This window comes from Dendrobium catenatum, unplaced genomic scaffold (assembly GCF_001605985.2).
Source record: "Dendrobium catenatum unplaced genomic scaffold, ASM160598v2 fragScaff_scaffold_1422, whole genome shotgun sequence".
Lineage (NCBI taxonomy): Eukaryota > Viridiplantae > Streptophyta > Magnoliopsida > Asparagales > Orchidaceae > Dendrobium > Dendrobium catenatum.
In genome coordinates, this window is record NW_021319884.1 from 637,822 (window position 1) to 658,877 (window position 21,056).

Consider the following 21,056-nt stretch of genomic DNA (forward strand, 5'->3'; position numbering starts at 1 on the left):
TAGAGAATAAAAATTCACTCTCTAATATAGGAAAGAATGAATCACAAAGCAGAATAAAAAAATCATATGATAATTTTAATGACAAGATTACAAAAATCTGAAACTAAAAAAAACTTTAAACATTATATTTATAAAATAGATTACTATAGCAAGATTGAAAAGATCTCGATTTCAAAAACCATTTGTTAATTTGAAATAGATTTTTGTTTAGAGAAGAAGATTACACCACTAAAAGAGGTTAGAGAAAGAGACACAATCAAAGGTGTTTTCACCCTTTAACAGATTAAGAGATGTAAAAGCATTGACTCATAAAATTTTAAAATAAAAATAAGGCATAAAATATCAATTTCAGTGATGATTTCTAAATCAAAAAAATAAGACAAAAGAACTAAAAAAAATTAAAACAACAAAAAAATAAACAACAGAAAATAGATCAGAAATCAATAGGAATCAAATTCATCCATTCATGTCAATCACATCCAATCTAGTCCTTAAAGTACTAAAAGTGTCACAGGCCAGTGATTTAGTAAAGATGTCAGCCAGCTGATTTTCAGTTGCCACATGGTGAACTCAATGTCTCCCTTGGTCACATGGTCACTAATGAAGTGATGTCTTATGTCTATGTACTTTGTCCTTAAATGTTGGATATGATTCTTAAAATGTATATGGCACTAGTGTTGTCACAAAGAATTGGAATTTTGCCTACAGGTAATCCTAAATCCATAACTTGCTATTTCAACCAAAGGAATTGGGCCACAAAACTTTCTAAAGCAATGTACTCAGCTTCAACAGTGGAAAGTGCAGCAGAGTTTTGCTTTCTACTAGACAAGGAGACTAAAGACTTTCCTATAAATTGGCATGTCCCTGAAGTGCTTTTTCTATCAACCTTACATCCTTAAAAATAAGAATCAGAATATATAATAATCTCAAAAGAAGTGTTGTGCCTAGGGTACCAGATTCTTAAGTTTTGGATCCCTAAAAGGTATCTAAGAATTCTCTTAACTGCTATCAGGCGGGATTCCTTAGGATCAGCTTGAAATCTAGCACAAAGATAAATGCTAAACATGATATCAGGTCTGCTAGCAGTCAGCTAAAGTAAAGATTTAATCATCCCTCAGTACTTCTTTTGATCAACTGATTTTCCATTATGGTTCTTATCCAACTGAACACCTGAGATCATGGGAGTATTAATTGTCTTGTCATTGTCCATTTCATATTTTTTCAAAATATTCTTTATGTATTTTGATTGATTTAGAAAGGTTCCATCATCCAATTGTCTTATACTAAACCCCAAAAAGTAAGACAACTCTCCCATCATACTCATCTCAAACTCCTTACTCATTATTTTAGAAAAATAATCACATAGCCTTTTATCAGATGATCCAAAAAGTATATCATTGACATAGATCTGAACAATGAGTAAATCATCTCCTACTTTCCTCAAGAAAAGGGTGGTGTCTACGCTCCCCTTAACAAACTCACTTTCTAGTAAAAATATGCTAAGCCTATCATACCAAGCTCTAGGTGCCTGCTTTAATCCATATAAGCCTTTTTTGGGTTATTCTACAAATACATCCTCTTTTATTATCCCATTTAAAAAGGCACTCCTAATGTCCATTTGAAAAATCTTAAATCTCTTATAACAGGCAAAGGCTAATAGTACTCTAATGGCTTTTCAATCTAGCTACAGGGGAAAAAGGTCTCCTCAAAGTCTATTCCTTCTATTTTGTTATACCCCTTAGCCACTAATCTTGCCTTATTCCTAACCACCACACCAAAATCATTCATCTTATTCTTAAAGACCCATTTGGTTCTAACTACACTTTATCCCTTTGGTCTTCTACAATCTCCCAAACATTATTCCTAGTAAATTGGTTCAACTCCTCTTGCATGGATAAGATCCAAAACTTATTAGAAAGGGATTGATTGATGTTAGTGGGTTCAGTCATTTAGATAAAGGCAGAGTGGTTCACTTCCTTCCTAAGTTCATGCCTAGTCCTAACTCCTTCAGAAGGGTCTCTTAAGATCAATTCTTTGGGGTGACTTGAAAAGTATCTCCAATCTCTAGGCAAAGTGTGTGTAGGTTCAACCCTTTCCTCCAGATCTTCATTTTCTACTCCTTGGGTAATCTCTCCTACTTCTTAAATGTTCTGGGGGTCTACCATCTTCTCTAAATTTTTTACAACAATGGTAATCTCTCCAACATCATCATCCTCACCTCTAGGCTTCCTAAGATCAGATTCATCAAACACTACATGAGTAGTCTCCTCCACCACTAATAACCTCTTATTAAACACCCTAAAAGACTTCCCAATACTAGAATATCATATGAGCACTCCATCAAATTTTGGGTCAAATTTTCTTAAGTGAGACTTCCCATTATTGTGAATGAAAACCTTACAACCAAAGACATGATGGTGTGAAAGATTTGATGTTCTACACTTAAGGATCTCATAGGGTGTCTTATCTAATTATGCTCTAACATTCCCCTTATTCAACACATAATAAGTTGTGTTAATCGCTTCAACCCAAAAGTATTTTGGAAGTGAATACTCAGCAAGCATGGCTCTAGCGGCCTCCACTAAGGTCTGGTTCTTCCTTTCAGCTATTCCGTTCTACTGAGGGGTCCTAGGAGCAGAGAAGTTGTGGCTAATCCCCTTATCTTCACAAAAGTCTCTAAATTTCTCATTTTTAAACTCTCCCCTATGGTCAGTAAGGATGGTCAAAATCTCACAACCTAGCTTTTTCTGGATCCAAGTGAAGAAGGTTCTAAACTCATCAAAAGACTCATTCTTGTGTGATAAAAATCTAGTCCAAGTGAATCTTGAGTAGTCATTAACAATCACAAAACCATAGACTTTTCCTCCTAAGTTGGCAGTGCTAATGGGTCCAAACAAATCCATTTATAGGACTTCTAAAGGTCTAGAGATGCTAATGTCCTTAATGGAGTGAAAAGTGGAGTGGACTTACTTTCCTAATTGACAGGCATCACAAAGGTGGTCTTTTAAAAACTTAAGTTTGGGGACACCTCTAACTAGGTTTTTATGGGTCACTTTCCTAAGATTTTTCATACTGGCATGACATAATCTCGTGTGCCACAACCATGAATAATCAAAAGCAGTTTTTAAGCAAAAAGAAGTATCACATTCAATATTATTTAAATCAAGCATGTAAACATTGTTGATCCGCTTTCCTTGTAAAATAGTGTTATTATTTAAGCTAATAATACATAATTTTGCCAAAATTTTTATGATGAAGCCCTTATCGCAAAGCTGACTGATGCTGAGCAAGTTATGTTTCAATCCATCTACAAGAAAAATATTTTCAATCAGAAGGTTCTTGAAATTTCCAATTATACCTGAGCCTAACACCTTCCTAGTGGTGTTATCTTCAAGAGTAACCTTGCCTCCTATCCTGGTCTCTGGAAAAATGAATTGATTGGCATCACCAGTCATATGTCGAGCATCTGCTGTCCAGATACCACATGCTCTCGCAAGGCCTTTTGTGAGAGCTTGCCTCTTCTTGGTCACCCTGACCATGATGATCGTCTGCCATTAAGCATAAGTTTGTTACCTTCTCTTCCGGCTCAGTCTCAGAGAGGTCTGATACAGAATCCGCCCAGAACGCCTTTTTGAATCTCTTCTTGTCCTTCTTGAAATTAGGTTTCTCTTCACCCTTTTCCTTGCTTGGGTGAGACTTAAGTATAGGACAATCAACTTTAAAATGTCATAGCTTCATGCATTCAAAACAAATCATATCATTAAAACTCTTAAAATTTTTGTATCCCTTACCTTTATTCTACTTTTGATGGTTCTTTTACTTCTTATTTAGAAAGTTTTTAAATTACCTTATGAATAAGGCAACATCATCACTTTCAGACTCAAAAGATTCAGTGTCCGTGTTATTGGCCTTCAGTGCCATAGCTTTCTCTTTCTTTTTCTCACCTTCATCAAGATTTCTTTGATTCACCCTTTGCTCATAAGCAATGAGTGATCCAAGTAAGCTAACAAACCAGTAAGTATTCAAATCTTTAGATTAAGTAATTACAGTGATTTTAGCATCAAAAGAGGAAGGCAAGCATCTCAAAATTTTATTCACCTTTTCATAGTTAGTGAGTTCTCTTCCTAAGGCATGCAAAGAAGTTATAATTTGAGTAAACCTTATATATATTTCAGAAATAGACTCAGATGATTTCATACAAAAAAGTTCATAATCATGCAACAAAATATTTAATCGAGATTGCTTGACTTCTTTAGTTTCTTCATAAGTAATACACAATTTATCCCAAATTTCTTTACCAGTAGTGCTAGTTGAAACACACATGTAATCTTTGAATTTTAAAGCACAAAAAAAAATAGTTCAAACATTTTGCATTAAGTTGTGCTAAATCTCTATCATTGAGACTCCATTCATTAAAAGGAAGAAGAATATTAACTCCATTAAGTTTACCAATCGGAGGTGTATAACCATCCTTAATAAGCATCCATATACGATAGTCAACCGATTGTAAAAAAGTAGACATGTAAGTTTTCCAAAAATAAAAAGGAATATAGTCAAATAAAGGTGGTCGAGTAATGGAATACCCTTCTACAGTATTATAATTAAAGAAGTTAACCATGGATCAAAATTCAAAAAGTTGTCAAACTTTATTTTTATGAATCCCGCTCTGATATCACTTGAAAGTTTGTTAGGGATGTTAAGCCCTTATGAACTAGCCAAAGGCTAACCAAGAGGGGGGTGAATTGGTATTTTAAAAATTATTTAGATCAAAATACAATCACAAAGCTCAAATCAAAATCACCACAATAAAAATCAAAGTGCGGAAGAATAAATGCGGAAAGCTGTAGTAAAAGGACATAGAAATTTATAGTGGTTTGATCAACTAGACCTACGTCCACTACCCAGAGGCACCCTCCGGGTAATGCACTAAATACAGTGACTCTCCTTTGGCTCCCACAGCAAAGCGGAGAAGCCCTCACAAAAACCCCTTTCTACCGACCCCAGTGAGGCAAAGAACCCAACTCTTTTTACTTCCTCCTGAAGCAGGCAGAGAACCTAACTCCTTTTGCTTCCTCCTGAAGAAAGAAGAGAACCTTGATAGATTGCTGAAGAAGACCTTCTCTCAACCCTCCAAGGACAACAGACTCTAGTAGAAGAAGAAGAAGAAATGGAATAATGCTTGGAGCAACCCTTATGAATTCCTTAACAAGCTCTCCCTCACAAAATCCTCTCTCTCTCTCCCTCTCTCTCCCTCTCTTCTAGGCTTTTTCAGGTCAAGACGGCAGCAAAAGATTTGCTTTGAGGTTGAACAAGAGATCTTAGATAGAAAAGCTTCATAATAGCACTTATTTTATACAAATCTAATTTATCGTCCAGGCTGATATGGGTATCGGCCTGGCCGATCAGAATAAATTTGCTCAATCAGCCTGGTCGGTTTGGGACGATTAGAATAATTTTGGTCACCTCGTCTAGGCTGATAGTATATCATCCTGGATGATTAGTTCAAATCCGAGGAAAATCGTCCTGAACATTGCCCTGAATTGAAGTAGGTTGAAGTCAATCATCCACGCCATCATCCCGGCTGATCCTTCGATCGGCTCGGCCGATGTGATTGTGCAATCAGCCTTAATTAGTTTCCTTAATTACCAGATTAATTTAGGTATAATTGTGCTGCATCTTCCAATCCGATAGGATATCATCCTAGAATATGTCCTAAAATAAAGAATACCTAAATTAATCATGGCGGATGATTCTTTCTGATTTGAGCCTATCATCTCGATCGATACAATATCATCCAGGCTGATCTACTTAATGACATCTACCTTAACCATGATCCCCTTATTAGGGTTTCTATTTTTGAACCGATCGACCCGGCCGATGTTTTCAAAAATAGTAAACTCTAAGAAACAGTCAAAAATTCTCCCAAGGTGTGTGTGTGCAAGGTTGCTTAGCATTAGGAGCCACATCTTTTATAATAGACTTAAGAAAAAAAAAAAGTGTACAAAGTGACTCGAACTTAGTCTACCCACTCTTGAGCTGGTTCCAATTGTCGTCTGATCTTGTGGACCTGATATGTTAGTAGGCATGGTAGACGTAGAAAAAGAAGAGTATTTGCTATCATCAAAATCATAATCTATGAAAATAGATTTGTAACAAGATGTTCTTTGTAATTCAAAAAAAGATGGAGGTTGGGGAGAGCAATCTATTGTGAAGAAAATAGGCCCTTTAAGGGGTAAATTTGCTTGGAATTTTATTACCAAGCCCAACTCTCTTTTGAACAAAACTTTGGCGGCTAAATATGGCAATGATGTGTGGAGCTCATAATACGAAAATAATTCTTCATCCACTTGGAAAATTATTTCAAATGGAGTAAAATTTCTTCATCCAATTGTAAGAAGGAAAGTGTCATCTAGTTTGGAGATTAAAACAATCAAAGATACTTGGATTTTGGATAATTGTATCAGCAAATGGCCTACCTTTGTTACAAATATGAATGGAGATACTGAAGTTATTGTTATATTTATAAATGATGGGAAGTGGAATGAATGTAAGCTGAAAGAATTCTTTGGGCAGGAACTCATAAATGTCATTTTAACTATTCCTATCCAATCAGAATTATCAAAGGATCAACTAGAGCTAAAGTTCAAATATTCTGGTAAAACCATTTTAGTTTTAACATTGGAAGCTTCTACCAATAATGAAATAAAGAATGATGACTAGAGCAGGATGAAAAATATCATAATAAGGCCTAGAATTGCCCTATTCTGGTGGTAACTGAAGAGAAATGTGATTCCTAATAATCACTTTTTAAATTATAGAAGAGTTACTGAGTTTGACATTTGCCCAAGAGGATGTGAATCAGTGGAAAATTCTAAACACATTGTGGTATTCTGTACTAAGTTGCATCAAATTTTTAGCTTTCTTGCTAGAGGGGTATTTAGCACCCTGTCATTGCAATCATTGGAGGATTGTTACTATGGTTTGAAGCTTCTTGCAAAGTCAAATCCATTTCAAGGTAATTTATATTGTTCAGTGGTTTTCTTCTGTTGGAAAAGTAGAAATAAACTAGTACATGAAGCAGTTGAAGATGGCTCTTCTTATATAGTAGCAAATTTAGTTTGTCATGCTATTGCCTCATTTAACAAGAATCTCATTTGGGAGAACTGGGATGCCAATCAGCTTTGCAAGATTTCTTTACCATCTTGGCATCCTCCTCCTCCTACATGGATAAAAGTTAATGTTGATGCTTCATTGCTACATACAAAAAAACTAGAATTGGAGGAGTATTTGGAGATTTTAAAGGAAGATTCTTATGTGCTTTTGGAACCAATTGCCTTTATTGGGACTATTCAAAACTTGAGATATTATCTATTCTTTCAATAAAAAGGTTTATTCAAGATTGGTTGTTTGATGCAAATGATATAATAATTGAAGGTGATAACATTAATGTTATCAAATTCTTTCAAGATGTTATGAATAAGGTTGATGTCAAGAATGTTGACCAAGATCCCAAAGATATAGAATTTCTTTATCATTTCAAGCAAGTTTAATTTCATCATTCTAGTAGAAATTGTAATAAGTTAGCGGATTTAAGTGCTAACTTAGCTTTGTTTTCAGATTTGTTTTTAGGATGACATTAACTCTAATAAGATTCTTCCTTTCTCAAAATTGTTAAAGGAAGAATTTGATTATTTGTAGTTCTTTTTTTAATAAAATTTTCCATTTGCATTTTCAAAAAAAAGACAAAGTGTTCTATGTTATTTCATATTTCCCTTTATATTACCCCAAGGGTTATTCTCAAATACTTGATTCAAACCTATTTAACATAGCGACACCCTAAGGATAATAATTAAGGATCCATCTAGCAAAATAAAAAAAATTCTAGGAGCTAGGACATCTCCGATTGACATGAAACTTTAAATATTTGAACTTAGTGACACCTTAAACCTCCTAGAATTTTTTATGAATCTTTAGGACTCTTTAGACACCTTAATTAACAAACTCTAATTTAACCCCTTAATTAAGCTCCAATAATTTCAAAAAATTATAATAAATTTAAAATAAATCCAAAAATTAGATATAATAAATCAAACACTTCAAAATGTAACCCGTAATCTTAGAAAATTAAAATCCTTTAATTTGAATTCAGTATGAACATTAATTTTAATCTGATTAAAAAGCACTCTTTTAAGTAAATTAAATAATTAAAAATTATTAAAAATTCCATATTTTCTTAAAACACTTGGAATCATCACTTTAAGTCATTTCTAACCTTTGGGGTTAATTTCAAGAAGTTTGGAGCTGATTTGGATTAAAACCCCTAAAATGCCATTATTTAGACAATTCTAATAATTTATTAAATGCCCAAACTTTGAAAATTCATAACTAATTCCAAAAAATTCTAAATTGGGTAAACTAAAAGGCATTCAACTCCAACTAAAATATAGCATTATTAAAAGTATCAACTTTCCAAAAATCAACCTTAATTAAGAAGTCCACTCTTTGATCAACCGTAGTTTGATAACATTTAAAATTCATAACATTGCCTAGAAAACTCTAAATCCAGCAAATTGAAAGTCTAATTACTCCTTATAAGATCTTATATTTAATAAAAATATTACAATCCCAAAACCTATACTATTTCTAAAAGTGATATTTTGGACCCCTTAACTTAGCAAATAGGATAATTCTGGACCATATAAAATCTGCTAATCCAACTCAAACTTCAAATAAAAATACCCTAAGTATTAAAACTATCCAACCAACTAAATCAATTAAAATTAAACCCATTATATTAATACTCAAACTTTAATTATTTTTAAGGGAACTAGGGCAGAGCCTACACGTTCATTAAAAAAATTAATACACAGTCCTTAAAGGGAACTCAAGCTCACTACTGTGCACAAGAGCTACAAAAAAAACCTAAGAGCTTGAGTTCCCTGCTAAGAAAAAATATTAAAATTCAAGGTACATTATATGCTGCACCAGAGTGAGCACACAAAAAATAGAGAGCTACAAAAATAGTAGTTAGCTCCAGCTTCTCCACCAACCAATCATCACCACGATTATCTGCACTATGAAAATTCTACAAAAAATGATAATACATAGAAAAATAAGAATAGAAAAAGTAATAATAGATCATAGCATGAAAACACGAATAAAAATACAATTACCACCAACCGATAAGCAACTAGGACAAATGGGCATAATCCACCAACTTAGATACATGTAATCATATATAAGAACCATATCACCAAGCCACTTCCATATTGACCAGAAAGGACAACCAAAACCATATCCCCCAAATAAATAGATGACATATGATTACCCTTGTTAGAATTAAGATCATTCAAAATAACAATGAAAACCAAGATCCAAAAAAATCTGAGAACACCAATAACCCACCTCAAAAGGTCCCAAGAGAACCAAACAGAATCATTGAGAATAGCCGCCAACTAGACCCAAACAAGCTGATGAGCCACAATAAAATTCACCTAGGAATAACTGAACATCCCCACACCAAACAACTCATTGATCCAGGAAATTGACATGTAGCAGGCATCAAAAAGCCTAAAACAAACACCAAGAATATAGCAAAAAAGAGGATCACACCTAGACTAAAAAAACTCCAGCTTATATGAAACAGCCTCAAAATGCTCCCAGGAATAAAGCATCAAGCCCAGCCACCGGATAAAGTGACTCCAAAAATCCAAGCAACAGAAATAATTATGCTGGTAAAGTACAACTAGACAATCAACCAAAAAGCAACACCCACAAAACCATTAAGAATTAATATATGGTAAACCAATCTTATCCAATCTTAAAAGGACTTTCACTGGAAGAGGAAGATTAGAAATTGAGAAATCAGCCATGGAAATCAAACCACATCCCCACCTTGCCATCAAATGAGCACAAGCATTTCCCTCCACAAGAATAACATAAAAAGAGCAGTTTAAAAGACTCAATAAATTCTTAATGTCCCTCCTCATATAAAACAAGGAAGAATAACAAACAGTATCATCCCTTGAGTTAAAAGACTGATAACAATAATTAGAACCAACCTCAACCATAATATTAATGTAATCAAGAGAGAAACAAACTCTTAAACCTTGAAGAATAGCATAGGTAGTAGCAAAATTGACATCACAATTAATTAAAGGACCAAGAAAACCCAAAATGAAATTACCATTAGTGTCTTTGATGACACCACCACAGCCCATAATAGAATACATGTTCACACCATGTACATTCAACTTAAGAAAGTTGAAAGGAGGCTTCATCCAAAAAATACACCAAAAAACCTTATGAACAATATCCACCTCCAACATAATACCTATATCAGCAGCAGTAGAGAAATACTTTTTTAAATTTTTGATGGAAATTAACTTAGCAAAATAAAGAGCCACAACCTTATCTTTAACATTTTGAGTAATTCTATGGTTTTCATAACCACACCAATAAAATGAGAATTATTCCTATCCAACCATAAGTACCAAAGAATAAGGGAAGGAATGACATTTTTGATATGACCTTTGGATTTGACAAAGCAACAATTAAGCAAAGAATTAATAGAACTCATAGCATTAAAATAATTTAAATTGAAATTATCATCAAAATAAGTTTAGGCTTTGACAGCTAATGGACCATAAACTAAAACATGGTGCATATTGTCCATATGATAACAACATTGGGATTTAGACAGAAGGATAAAGCCTCTTTTAATCAAATTATCATCTGTAGGAATAAACTTATGTAAAATTCTCCAGCTAAAAATAGAAATGATAGAAGGAATACTTTTATGCCATATAATATGAAAAATCTTGGAAGCCTCTTCTTTATATCTAAAAGAATGCCAAGCATCCTTTAATCAAAAGCATCCATTTTTAGTCAAAGCATATAACTAAACATCATTAGAATTAGTGTTCAGAGGTATCTTAAAAAATTGTTGAATAATAAATTCAGGAAGAACACTAGAAAGTTTTTCAAAATCCTAACCATTATCAATAAAAATATAATTCACCTTCATAGTAGCATTGGAGGGCATATTAGTAATATAATCAATTGATTTTTCCCCCAACCAACGATCATGCCAAAAAGAAAGTATTACCACTATCAAGGCCCCAAACGATAAAAGGCTCAATCGCCCATTTAACTTTGTAAAGATGCTGCTAAACTTTAGAGTTGCCTTTATTAAAATAACATGCGGTCGGATGCTTCCCACCACAATATTTGGCAACCATAAAATTAGCCCAAAGGTTAAAATTAGCATGAAGACTGTAACATAACTTGAAAGAGAAAGCATAAGCTAAATCATTTATAGACTTACACCCCAAAGCCCCTTCATCCAAAGTGCCACATCATTTATCCCATGAGGACTAGTGAATTTTAGAGTTGTTACTAGCTCCTTTCCAAAAAAAAACTTATTAAAAATTCTATCAATCCTATTACACACTGCCTGAGCAGGAAGCAAAGTTTGAAAACTATAAACATGTATAAAACAAAGAACACTCTTGATAAGAATTAACTGACCTCTAAAGCTTAAAAATTTAAAATCCCAAGACAAAAGTCTATTTCGCACATCCGAATTTAAATCATCAAGAAGAAAAGATTTCTTTTTATCCATATAAAGAGGCGCCCCAAGGTACTTTAAAGGCAAAAGACCATGACTGAAACCAGTTAAATTCTTAATAGCCACAAAGTGATCATAAGAGACTTTCTTTGTAGAAATAAAGTAACACTTATGTTTATTAAGAGCCAGATCACTCACCAATTCAAATTGATTAAGGAACCTCAAAAGTCTATGAATCTTATTCATCGAAGCATTCATAAAAATAATAAAATCATCAGCAAAGCAAAAGCGAGATATATTAAAACAACCTAACATTCTAAAGAAAATTCTAGGATACTTCTTAAAAAGATCGGCAAGACCTCTAGAAAGGTACTCAACCGCAATAATGATGAGGGCAGGAGAAATAAGATCACCCTGTCTCAGTTGATGAGAAGCCTTAAAAAAATCATAGCTCTTACCATTAACAATGATAGCAAAATAAGGGCTTTTAATGCAATGTTTAATGAGGTTGATAAAATTTAAATCCAAACCAAACAACTTCATAATATTGTAAATGAAACTCCAATCAATATTATCATAAGCCTTTACAATATCAAGTTTCAAAATCATATTACCACCTCTAACCTTGACATCCAAATCTTGAAAAAATTCTTAAGCCATAAGAATATTATCAGCAATAGCACGCTCTTTAACAAAGCCCATTTGGAAAAGAAAAACAAGTTTATGCAAAACACTATTAACTGAATTTTCAAAATTTTAGAAAGCAGTTTATTAAAAAAGGTGCACATACTAATAGAACTAAAGTCATTCCAAGTACTCACAAAATTATTCTTAGGAATAAGCACAATAGAAGTAGAAGGAAAAAACATAGGAATAGAGTTACCATCAAAGAAATCGATAACAACATAAAAGAGATCATTACCAATAATAGGCCAAGTTTTTTTATAAAACTTCATCGTAAAGCCATTCGGACCAGAAAATGACTCACCATTCATACCAAAAATAGTCTCTTTAACCTCCTCAAAAGAAGGAGATTTAGACAAGTAAACATTATCATGAGAAATAAGATTAGGTATGATAGAAGGATTGTCAAAAATAGAAGGGTTAAAAGCTTTATTAAGATGATTATGAAAATGTTGAACAACTAAATTAGTAAACAATATCATCCTCAATAATAGAGCCATCAACATGATTAATTTTATGAATATAATTAATAGCATGTTTCCTCTTAACCAAAGTATGAAAATATTCAAAATTATTATCACCTTCAACTGGAAGTTTAACATCCACTTTTTGGATCTAAAATATTTCCTCCTAAGCTTGTAATTTATAAAGGCCATCTTTAGCCTTTCTTAGTAAACAAAGATCAGCATCAGAAGGGACCAAATGACACTGAGTCTCATAAGAATTCACCTTATCTTCCATAATTAAAATGATGGAAAAAAGATTCTTAAAAATATTATGATTCCACCAATTTAAAACTAGCTTAAGCCGTTTCAACTTAAACCAAAATCTTCTCATACTATAAATAGAATTATCTAGATAGAGGCATGCTTGTTATCCTTAACTAAGCCCATAAAAAATCATGAAGTAACCACATGTTTTGAAATCTAAATTAAGAAGGAAAATCCCTAGCAATAGTCTTATTTTTAATAAGAAGAGGAGAATGATCAGAGAGGGTCTTGCTAAGATGCTTAACATTAGTAGACTCAAAAGAATTAAGCCAGTAATAATTAAATAAAATCCGATCTAACCTTTGCCATAAATGCCCACGATGCCAAGTAAAATTATTACCAGAGAAACCAATATCAATTAAGCTTTAATCCATAATCATACTATTAAAATCCTCCATAGAATGATAGATAGGGCGAGAGCCCTCCATGCGCTCAGACGGGTTAGCTATAGTATTAAAATCTCCTCCAACAAGTCATGGAAGATTATAAATACTATGAAAGTAAGTAATTTGCTCCCATAAAATCTTTCTGGTGTAACGAGAAGAAGCATCATAAACAATAGAAGCACGTCATTAAAAATTAGAAATTTCAATATTACAACACATAACTTGAGTAAAATCACAAATAATGTCTACTTGAACAAAATCTTTCCAAAAAAAAACCAAATTTTATTGGCCACATTCGACATAGCATATTTAAATCATAAAAATTTAACAGTACCAAGTAACTTATCAGAGGAGATAAGAGGCTCAAGTAAAATAAGAATCAATATATTATAAATACGACATCAATTTGTAACTCTAAACTTAGAAGAAGGGCACCCAATGTCCCTAACATTTCAAATAATAGCATTAAACATAAAAAATAATAGGTTAATGAGAAGTACGCTAGTGGGTGTTTCTAGGTGATTATAAAACGTCATTTCTTTGGTTCCTACCTCTCCTACCACGCCCCTTGGTATAAATAGTATCATTATCATCTCTAGCAAAATATTTAGCCAACATATTCATATCCTTTGTGTCAGTAAAAGCATCACTAAGATAATGATCATTCAAAGGAAGCTTACTTTCATTAATCATACATGACTGCTCCCTAGAAAGAGGCAATTCTCCTTCCTCATAAAAAACACCATCTTCCACAATAGTTTCATTATTCACTACATTACCACCTTTCTCCTTCACCACATCGGTACGGAAAATATCCTGAATAATCACATCAAATTGATCAATCTCCTCATCAAAACCAATATAATTTAACAATCCATTCTCAATGAGAGGCTTAATAGAAAGAGAAACATTATTTAGATTAGTATCAATGCTATGATCATTTACATTTTGACAAACAATAGGTAAAGAAGGAATAGAGTTGAGGTTAACATCCTGCACTTGATTCAAATCATCAATAATAGTAGGATTTGGCTCAACCTAAATAAAAACCATAATTAAGGATTCATTAATTGGATATTGCACTTGAGGAATAATACCCACATTACCATCAGGATAATGAGTAACATTTCCAGTTCAATTGAAGGTAAATCACTTTTATGCAAAGGTTTTGAAGAATCCTTTTCCTTTTAGAGGTGCAGGTGTAATTTATAACAAACATTTAAACCATACCCATGCATCTTATAATGAAAATACAAAATAGGTAAATTTTTTAATTCAACTTTTTAAAAATGACCATTAAGTTCCGAGCCAATCCATAACACATTGGGATGCTCCTTCGATATATCCAATTCAATTAACACGTGAGCTATAGACAGCCATGAAAGTGATGCTATAGGTTGATCAGTTTGCAACAGTCTACCAAAGATAGAAGCCAAACCAAATAATATTTGAGAATTGAAAAATGCAATCACATATTCGGGAAAGAAATCAAAATAAAGGCTATGGGAGATTCTTCATGCACATAAAAATTAGGTGTCCATTCAAGCAATCTCATTTGACAACCCTGAATGTTGTAAGACCTTCTCAAAAAATATGACTATAATCTAAATCGTTGTTTAGTTGAATCATAATATACTCAAAATTTAACAAACCAACTTTAAATGAAACAGACAATTTCAATTTCATAAAGAATTTATGAATGACAACCAGGTTCAATTGCCTAAGTTTGAACTTGCTAATAAGAGTGATCGTAAAAGGTGCAACCAGCAAAGAATCCATAAAATCATTAAGCAAAAACGTCATACATCCTTTAAAACAAAAGTAAACAAATGGAAGTTTGGAGGAAGAAGAAGATGAGTGACACAAAACTTCCTTAAATGAACTAGACTTACCATTCGGAAGCATAGTATGTGGAGGGATAGATTATGACAACTTTTTCATATCCTGAAGACCACAAAACCCAAATACTCAATAAAGAAACCAGATGAAAACAAGATGAAAATAAAACCAAAGAAATAAACAAAGAAGGAAAATCTATGAAAAACATGCCATAAACAAAGAAAAAAGAGAATGGGAATGAAAGCCCTAGATCGCCATAAAAATGCCTTAGAGCAGAGAGTCGTTGTACTGATTTTTTTTTTTTTTTTTTGAAGAATTGAAATGACTTGACCTTTGAAAAAAGCCACACTTGAACTTTAATCAATATTTTCCCTTTCAACCTTCAACAAATTTGATCATAAGCAACTTAAACTAATTACCCGATATAGGATATATCTAGAGCCATATAGTCTACTACACACATAAAATTATTTGCTAGGGCATCACATCTAACTCTAGGTTAGGCTGGCGCTCCACTTTTTATTTATGTAATGTGATGCTCTACATGTGACACATGTGTTGTTTGCTATAATTTATTATGATTAATATAATAATGAGTTTTATTTTCACATTATTTATGTGATGTGTTATGTAATAGATTATCCACATGTTAGGGGCGATCTTAATACTAACAATATTTTCTACAGGTGGCGATGCTCATGCACTGCTAATAAAGAGGGCTAAAATAATAAGTAATAATTATATAAATGCTTACAACATATGCTTTAGTGCTTAGCCCCAAAATAAATAACAACATGACCAAGTGTAGCTGGCATGAGTATTTTCATTTCCATATATAATTGCTTGTGTTGTTTTATATTACCTGCTTGAAATAATCATGTAGGAGAGTCTAGATTTTTTTTCATAATGTAAATATAATTTGTATGTAATATATTGAGTTGTGAAAGTCTTCAAAATAAGGCATTTCAAATACCAAGGATCCAAAGGAAAGAAGAAATGCCCTTTACAGGGAATTTCTTTTTCATTTGAGGGCCCTTTTTGAAGGACAAATTCTACAAAGAATAAAGGGATGATCCGTAGAAGAACTTGAAGACAAAGATAAAGATGAAATGCCTTATTTTTAAGACTTGCGTCATTTAGTAGGATTAGAATCCATCTTATTGTCGGTGGGGCCTATCCAACATTACTTTTCTACATGCTCTAGATTGTACTTATGTAGCACATGCCATGGACTTTCTTTTTACTCTGGTAGTTTTATTTATATTGATGTATTTATTTTGTTTGTGCCATAAAAATTAGTTGATTTTCATAGGTTTCTTTCCTGCATGTGTGTCTCTTGTATGTCAGCACTGAAGTCAATGGTTATGAGTTAAATAGGGTTCTCATTCACTAGGGAGCTTTAGTTAAAATCTTGAGCTATGAAACTTTAAAGGGCCTCTCTCTCAATCATTTGAATCTCACTTCTGATAAGATTATGTTGAAAGGATTCAATGTCCAAGGTCAACGCACTCTAGGGTCTATCACCCTGCCTTTGAAGTATGGAAATTTCCTAACTGAAGCAAAGTTTCATATGATCAAAGTTGACACATCATACATGGTTCTCTTAGGTAAACCTTAGATTCATGAATATGGAATGGTGTCCTCTATCTTACACCAACGTATGAAGTATATGAGGAATGATGTGGACTATTCCATTCCTAGAGATACTCAGCCTTTTTCCATGCATGAGATCTTCATTTATAATAATTTTGAGCATTATATGCCTTAGAAGACTTATAGACCTCCCCTTGCCTAATCATTAATGATACCTGCTAGTATTTTATAGGGTCCTATGCAATCACTTACACAAGATCCTATGAAACCAACAGTATAGGGACCATCACATGTTGGTATTGAGGCATGTGCTTTCACTGCATATTCTAATAAATCACCTTTCCAGTTTGTAGTTGGGCATGATGTTCCCCATAGCAGAGATAGGGAAGGATGAGGTAAAGGTAGAGGTAGAGAGTTGGCTCACCCTCTAAGAAACTTTGACACTCAGATCCCTCCTCCCTCGTATCTTTATACTTCTTCTTTGACTCAAGTCTAACTCTTTAGATGATGAGATGATCAATATTCCTCATTATTCAATTCACTCATCACCCTCAGATTCTGCTGAGTAAAGTTTACTCCCTACCTTTTGTAGGTATATGATACCTGAGGGTAATTTCATTGTTGATAGTAACTCAGGTTAGAAAGGAGACTTTTGGCATCTAATTAATAGAAAATAATCCCTTTCCCATCATATGTATGGAATAAGAGTTGAGGAGTCTCATCAAATATCTTCTGTTACTCCTTTCACTAGTGCTTATAGATAACTACAAACTAACAAGCATTCTATACCTCCACTGTATAACTCATTTGAGCCACAACGATCTAGTGAGTGTGCCTCTTTATCCCATAATGTAGGTGCCCAACTAGGTCCTAGGAGTCAGGTCCTGCAGAGACTATTATAGATAAGGAACTTATAAGTGTCCCTTATTACTTTTTCCCTATTGTGGAAGGCTATGTTGCGCGGGGTGTCATTCCCTTGACTTGGTCCAATGAACAAGCTCTACAGTAAGCTTGTGTTTGGTAAACAAATTTGCCTCAAACCCAGGAAGGTTTGGGTTATATGGGGAAGAATTAGTCTCCTCATATCAATATTCATGTTATCTCTCATTCATATCTGGTTGACCTAGATGATATTGAGAATAGGGTCCTCGATGCCCCACGTGAGTTTAAAGATGGCACCACTTCTATTATAAGTGAACTGTGTGAGGTAAACTTGGCAATTGAATTATATCCTAGACCTATTTTATATTATGCTTTATTATCTGACTCAGATGCTCAAGAATATATCAAGCTATTATTAGAGTTTAAAGACATACTTTTCCTGGAATTATACTGAGATGTCTGGTTTAAACCCAGAGGTAGCAATCCACTAGTTGGATATTAAGCTTGATGTAGTCCCTATTAAATAATCACCTCATAAGATGAGGTTGGAGATTGAACAATAGGTGATCACTTAAACTAAGAAGCTCATAGAATTTAGATTTATTCATGAAGAGAAGTATCCCACATGGCTTGCCAACATTATTCGAGTCCAGAAGAAAAGCGGATAAATTCATATATGTATTGACTTCCATAATTTAAATAAAGCATGCCCTAAGGATGATTTCCCTCTTCTTATCCCCAAGCTCATGGTGGATATCACTTTATCCCATATAATATTCTCCTTCATAGATAGTTCATCTGATAACAATCAAATAAAGATGTCCCCTGAAAATTAGAGGTTTACTACATTCCGCACACCTATAGGTGTGTTTTGTTACAAGGTGATGCCCTTTGGTCTCAAAAATATTGGGACCACCTATCAACGTGCCATGATTATCATCTTTGATTTGATGATATATGAGCAAGTTGAATGTTATATGAATGATTTGGTGGTCAAAAGCAAGATCCGTGGAAATCACCTTTGAGATTTAAGATTCATTTTTGAATGCCTACGCATGTATGATTTAAAAATGAATCCTTTGAAATGCACATATGGTATTAGTGCAAGAAAGTTATTAGGATTTATAGCTCACTATTGTAGCATTGAGATTGATCATTCAATGATTAAAGCCATAGTGGACTTGAAGCCCCCTAAAAGTCTTACCAAGTTGAGGTCTTTCTAGGGTAAGCTTACTTTCTTGTAGAGATTTATCTCCAATCTTTCTTGTAAATATCATCCCTTCACTGATCCAGTGAATAAAGATGCTTGTTTTCATTGGGAAGAGCATTATTAGGAGGCCTTATAGAGTATAAAGTGGTACCTGATAAACCTCCCTATTTTAGCTGCACCTATCCAAGGGAGGTCATTAATTCTTTACACTTTGGCCCTAGATGAATCCCTAGGTGCACTTTTAGCTCAGGAGAATAAGGAAGGTGAGAAAAATATCTTATACTACCTCAGCATATGGTTGATACCTATAGAGCTAAAATATGCAATGATGGAAAAGCAATATTTTACTTTGATCTTCTTAGTGTAGAAGCTTATATATTACAAGCTTTCACACAAGGTTAACTTGATTTCTTGAGTCAGCCCCTTATAGTAAATGATGAATTGTCTAACTCTCTTAGGTAATCTAGCACGCTGGTCTATGATCCTACTTCAATTTGACGTTACTTTTGTCCCTCAGCGGGTTGTCAAAGCATAGGCTCTAGCTGACCTTCTTGTTACTCACATAATCCCTATGAATTCCCCACTTAATAATGATTTACCTGATGAACTAATCATGAGTGTGGATGAATAGGAGTCCCCTAATTGGGAGTTCTACTTTAACGGTGCATCATCTATTAAAGCTTTATATCCAAGTGAAACTCCCACAGTTAGGGTAGGTTTGGGCCTTATTTGTATATCCCCTGAAGACCATAACCTCCTGATTACTCTTACAATCTTTCAAAACCTCATACTAATAATGAAGAGAAGTATAAAGCTCTGACTTTGGGACTAGAGTTGGCCATTTAGATGAAAATTATGTTGGTGAAGATCTTTGGAGACTCCTAACAAATCATAAATCAAGTAACCGAAGTCCATAAAGTGCTTAAACCTTAGCTCTTGTCATATCATAATTAAGTAATGGAGCTCTTATATTTAATTCCCAAAGTAACATTGGTTAAAATTCCTTAATCTAAAAATAGTAAAGCATATGCATTGGCCAAGCTAGCTAAGGAACTAGTTGAGCCAACTAGAACCTCAATTCCTATTATTGTCTAGTATCATCATGCCATGTGCCCCACGGACTTATCTTCTCCCGATCAGATCATCACATAGTTTTCTATTAAGGAAGAGTCATATTGGAGAGTTCCCATTATATATTAAGTATTTTAAGCATGGTAGGCTTCCAGATGATCGATCTCTCACTGATCAAATTAGAAAGAGATCATTATTATTTGTTTATGTGAATAATAACTTGTATCAACACTCTTTTGACCAAATGTGATTATGTTTCCTCAATAATGAGGAGGCTCATAAAGTCAATGGCGAGACACATGAAGGGCTTTGCGGTGCCCATCGGTCCAGACCAAAAATAAAAGGCAAAATTAAACAATTTGGTTACTATTAGTCAGCCAAAATCTACGATTGTATATAGCACATTAGAAAGTGTAACCAGTGCCAGATTTATGGTATTGATTCACCAATCCCCTAATTCACTATACCCTACTATATTATCTTAGCACTTTGAAGGTTGGGGGCAGCTATAGTGGGTCCTATCAACCCTCCTTCCTCTAAAGGTTAGTGGTTTATTTTAGTTTCCACTAATCATTTCTCTAAGTGGACGAAAGTTATCCCACTTAAGGAAGTCAAATTAGAGGATGTGATGCACTTCTTTTGCAATCACATTATTTATCTCTTTGGTGTTCCATGCCATATAATTTTTATAATGGCCCATCATTTAGGAGCACCAAGAATGCTAGATTTTCCCACCAACATAACATTAAATGGAGATACTCTTCAATTTATTATTCTAAAGTCAATGGCTTGGCGGAGGCATTTAATAAAACTCTCTTGCAACTGATAAGGAAGATCCTTATAACAAATAAGCAAGAGTGGCATGATAGGTTACCTTAGGCATTATGGGCCTATAGGACTACATACATAACTCCTACTCAGTCTAACCCATATTCTTTGGCTTTCCGGTTGAAGCAATCCTCCCACTTGAGGTTAAACTCCCCTCATTGTGAGTGACAGTCAGCCACAATCTTCCCATTAAGATAATGCCCGACTTATGGCTGGAAGAACTT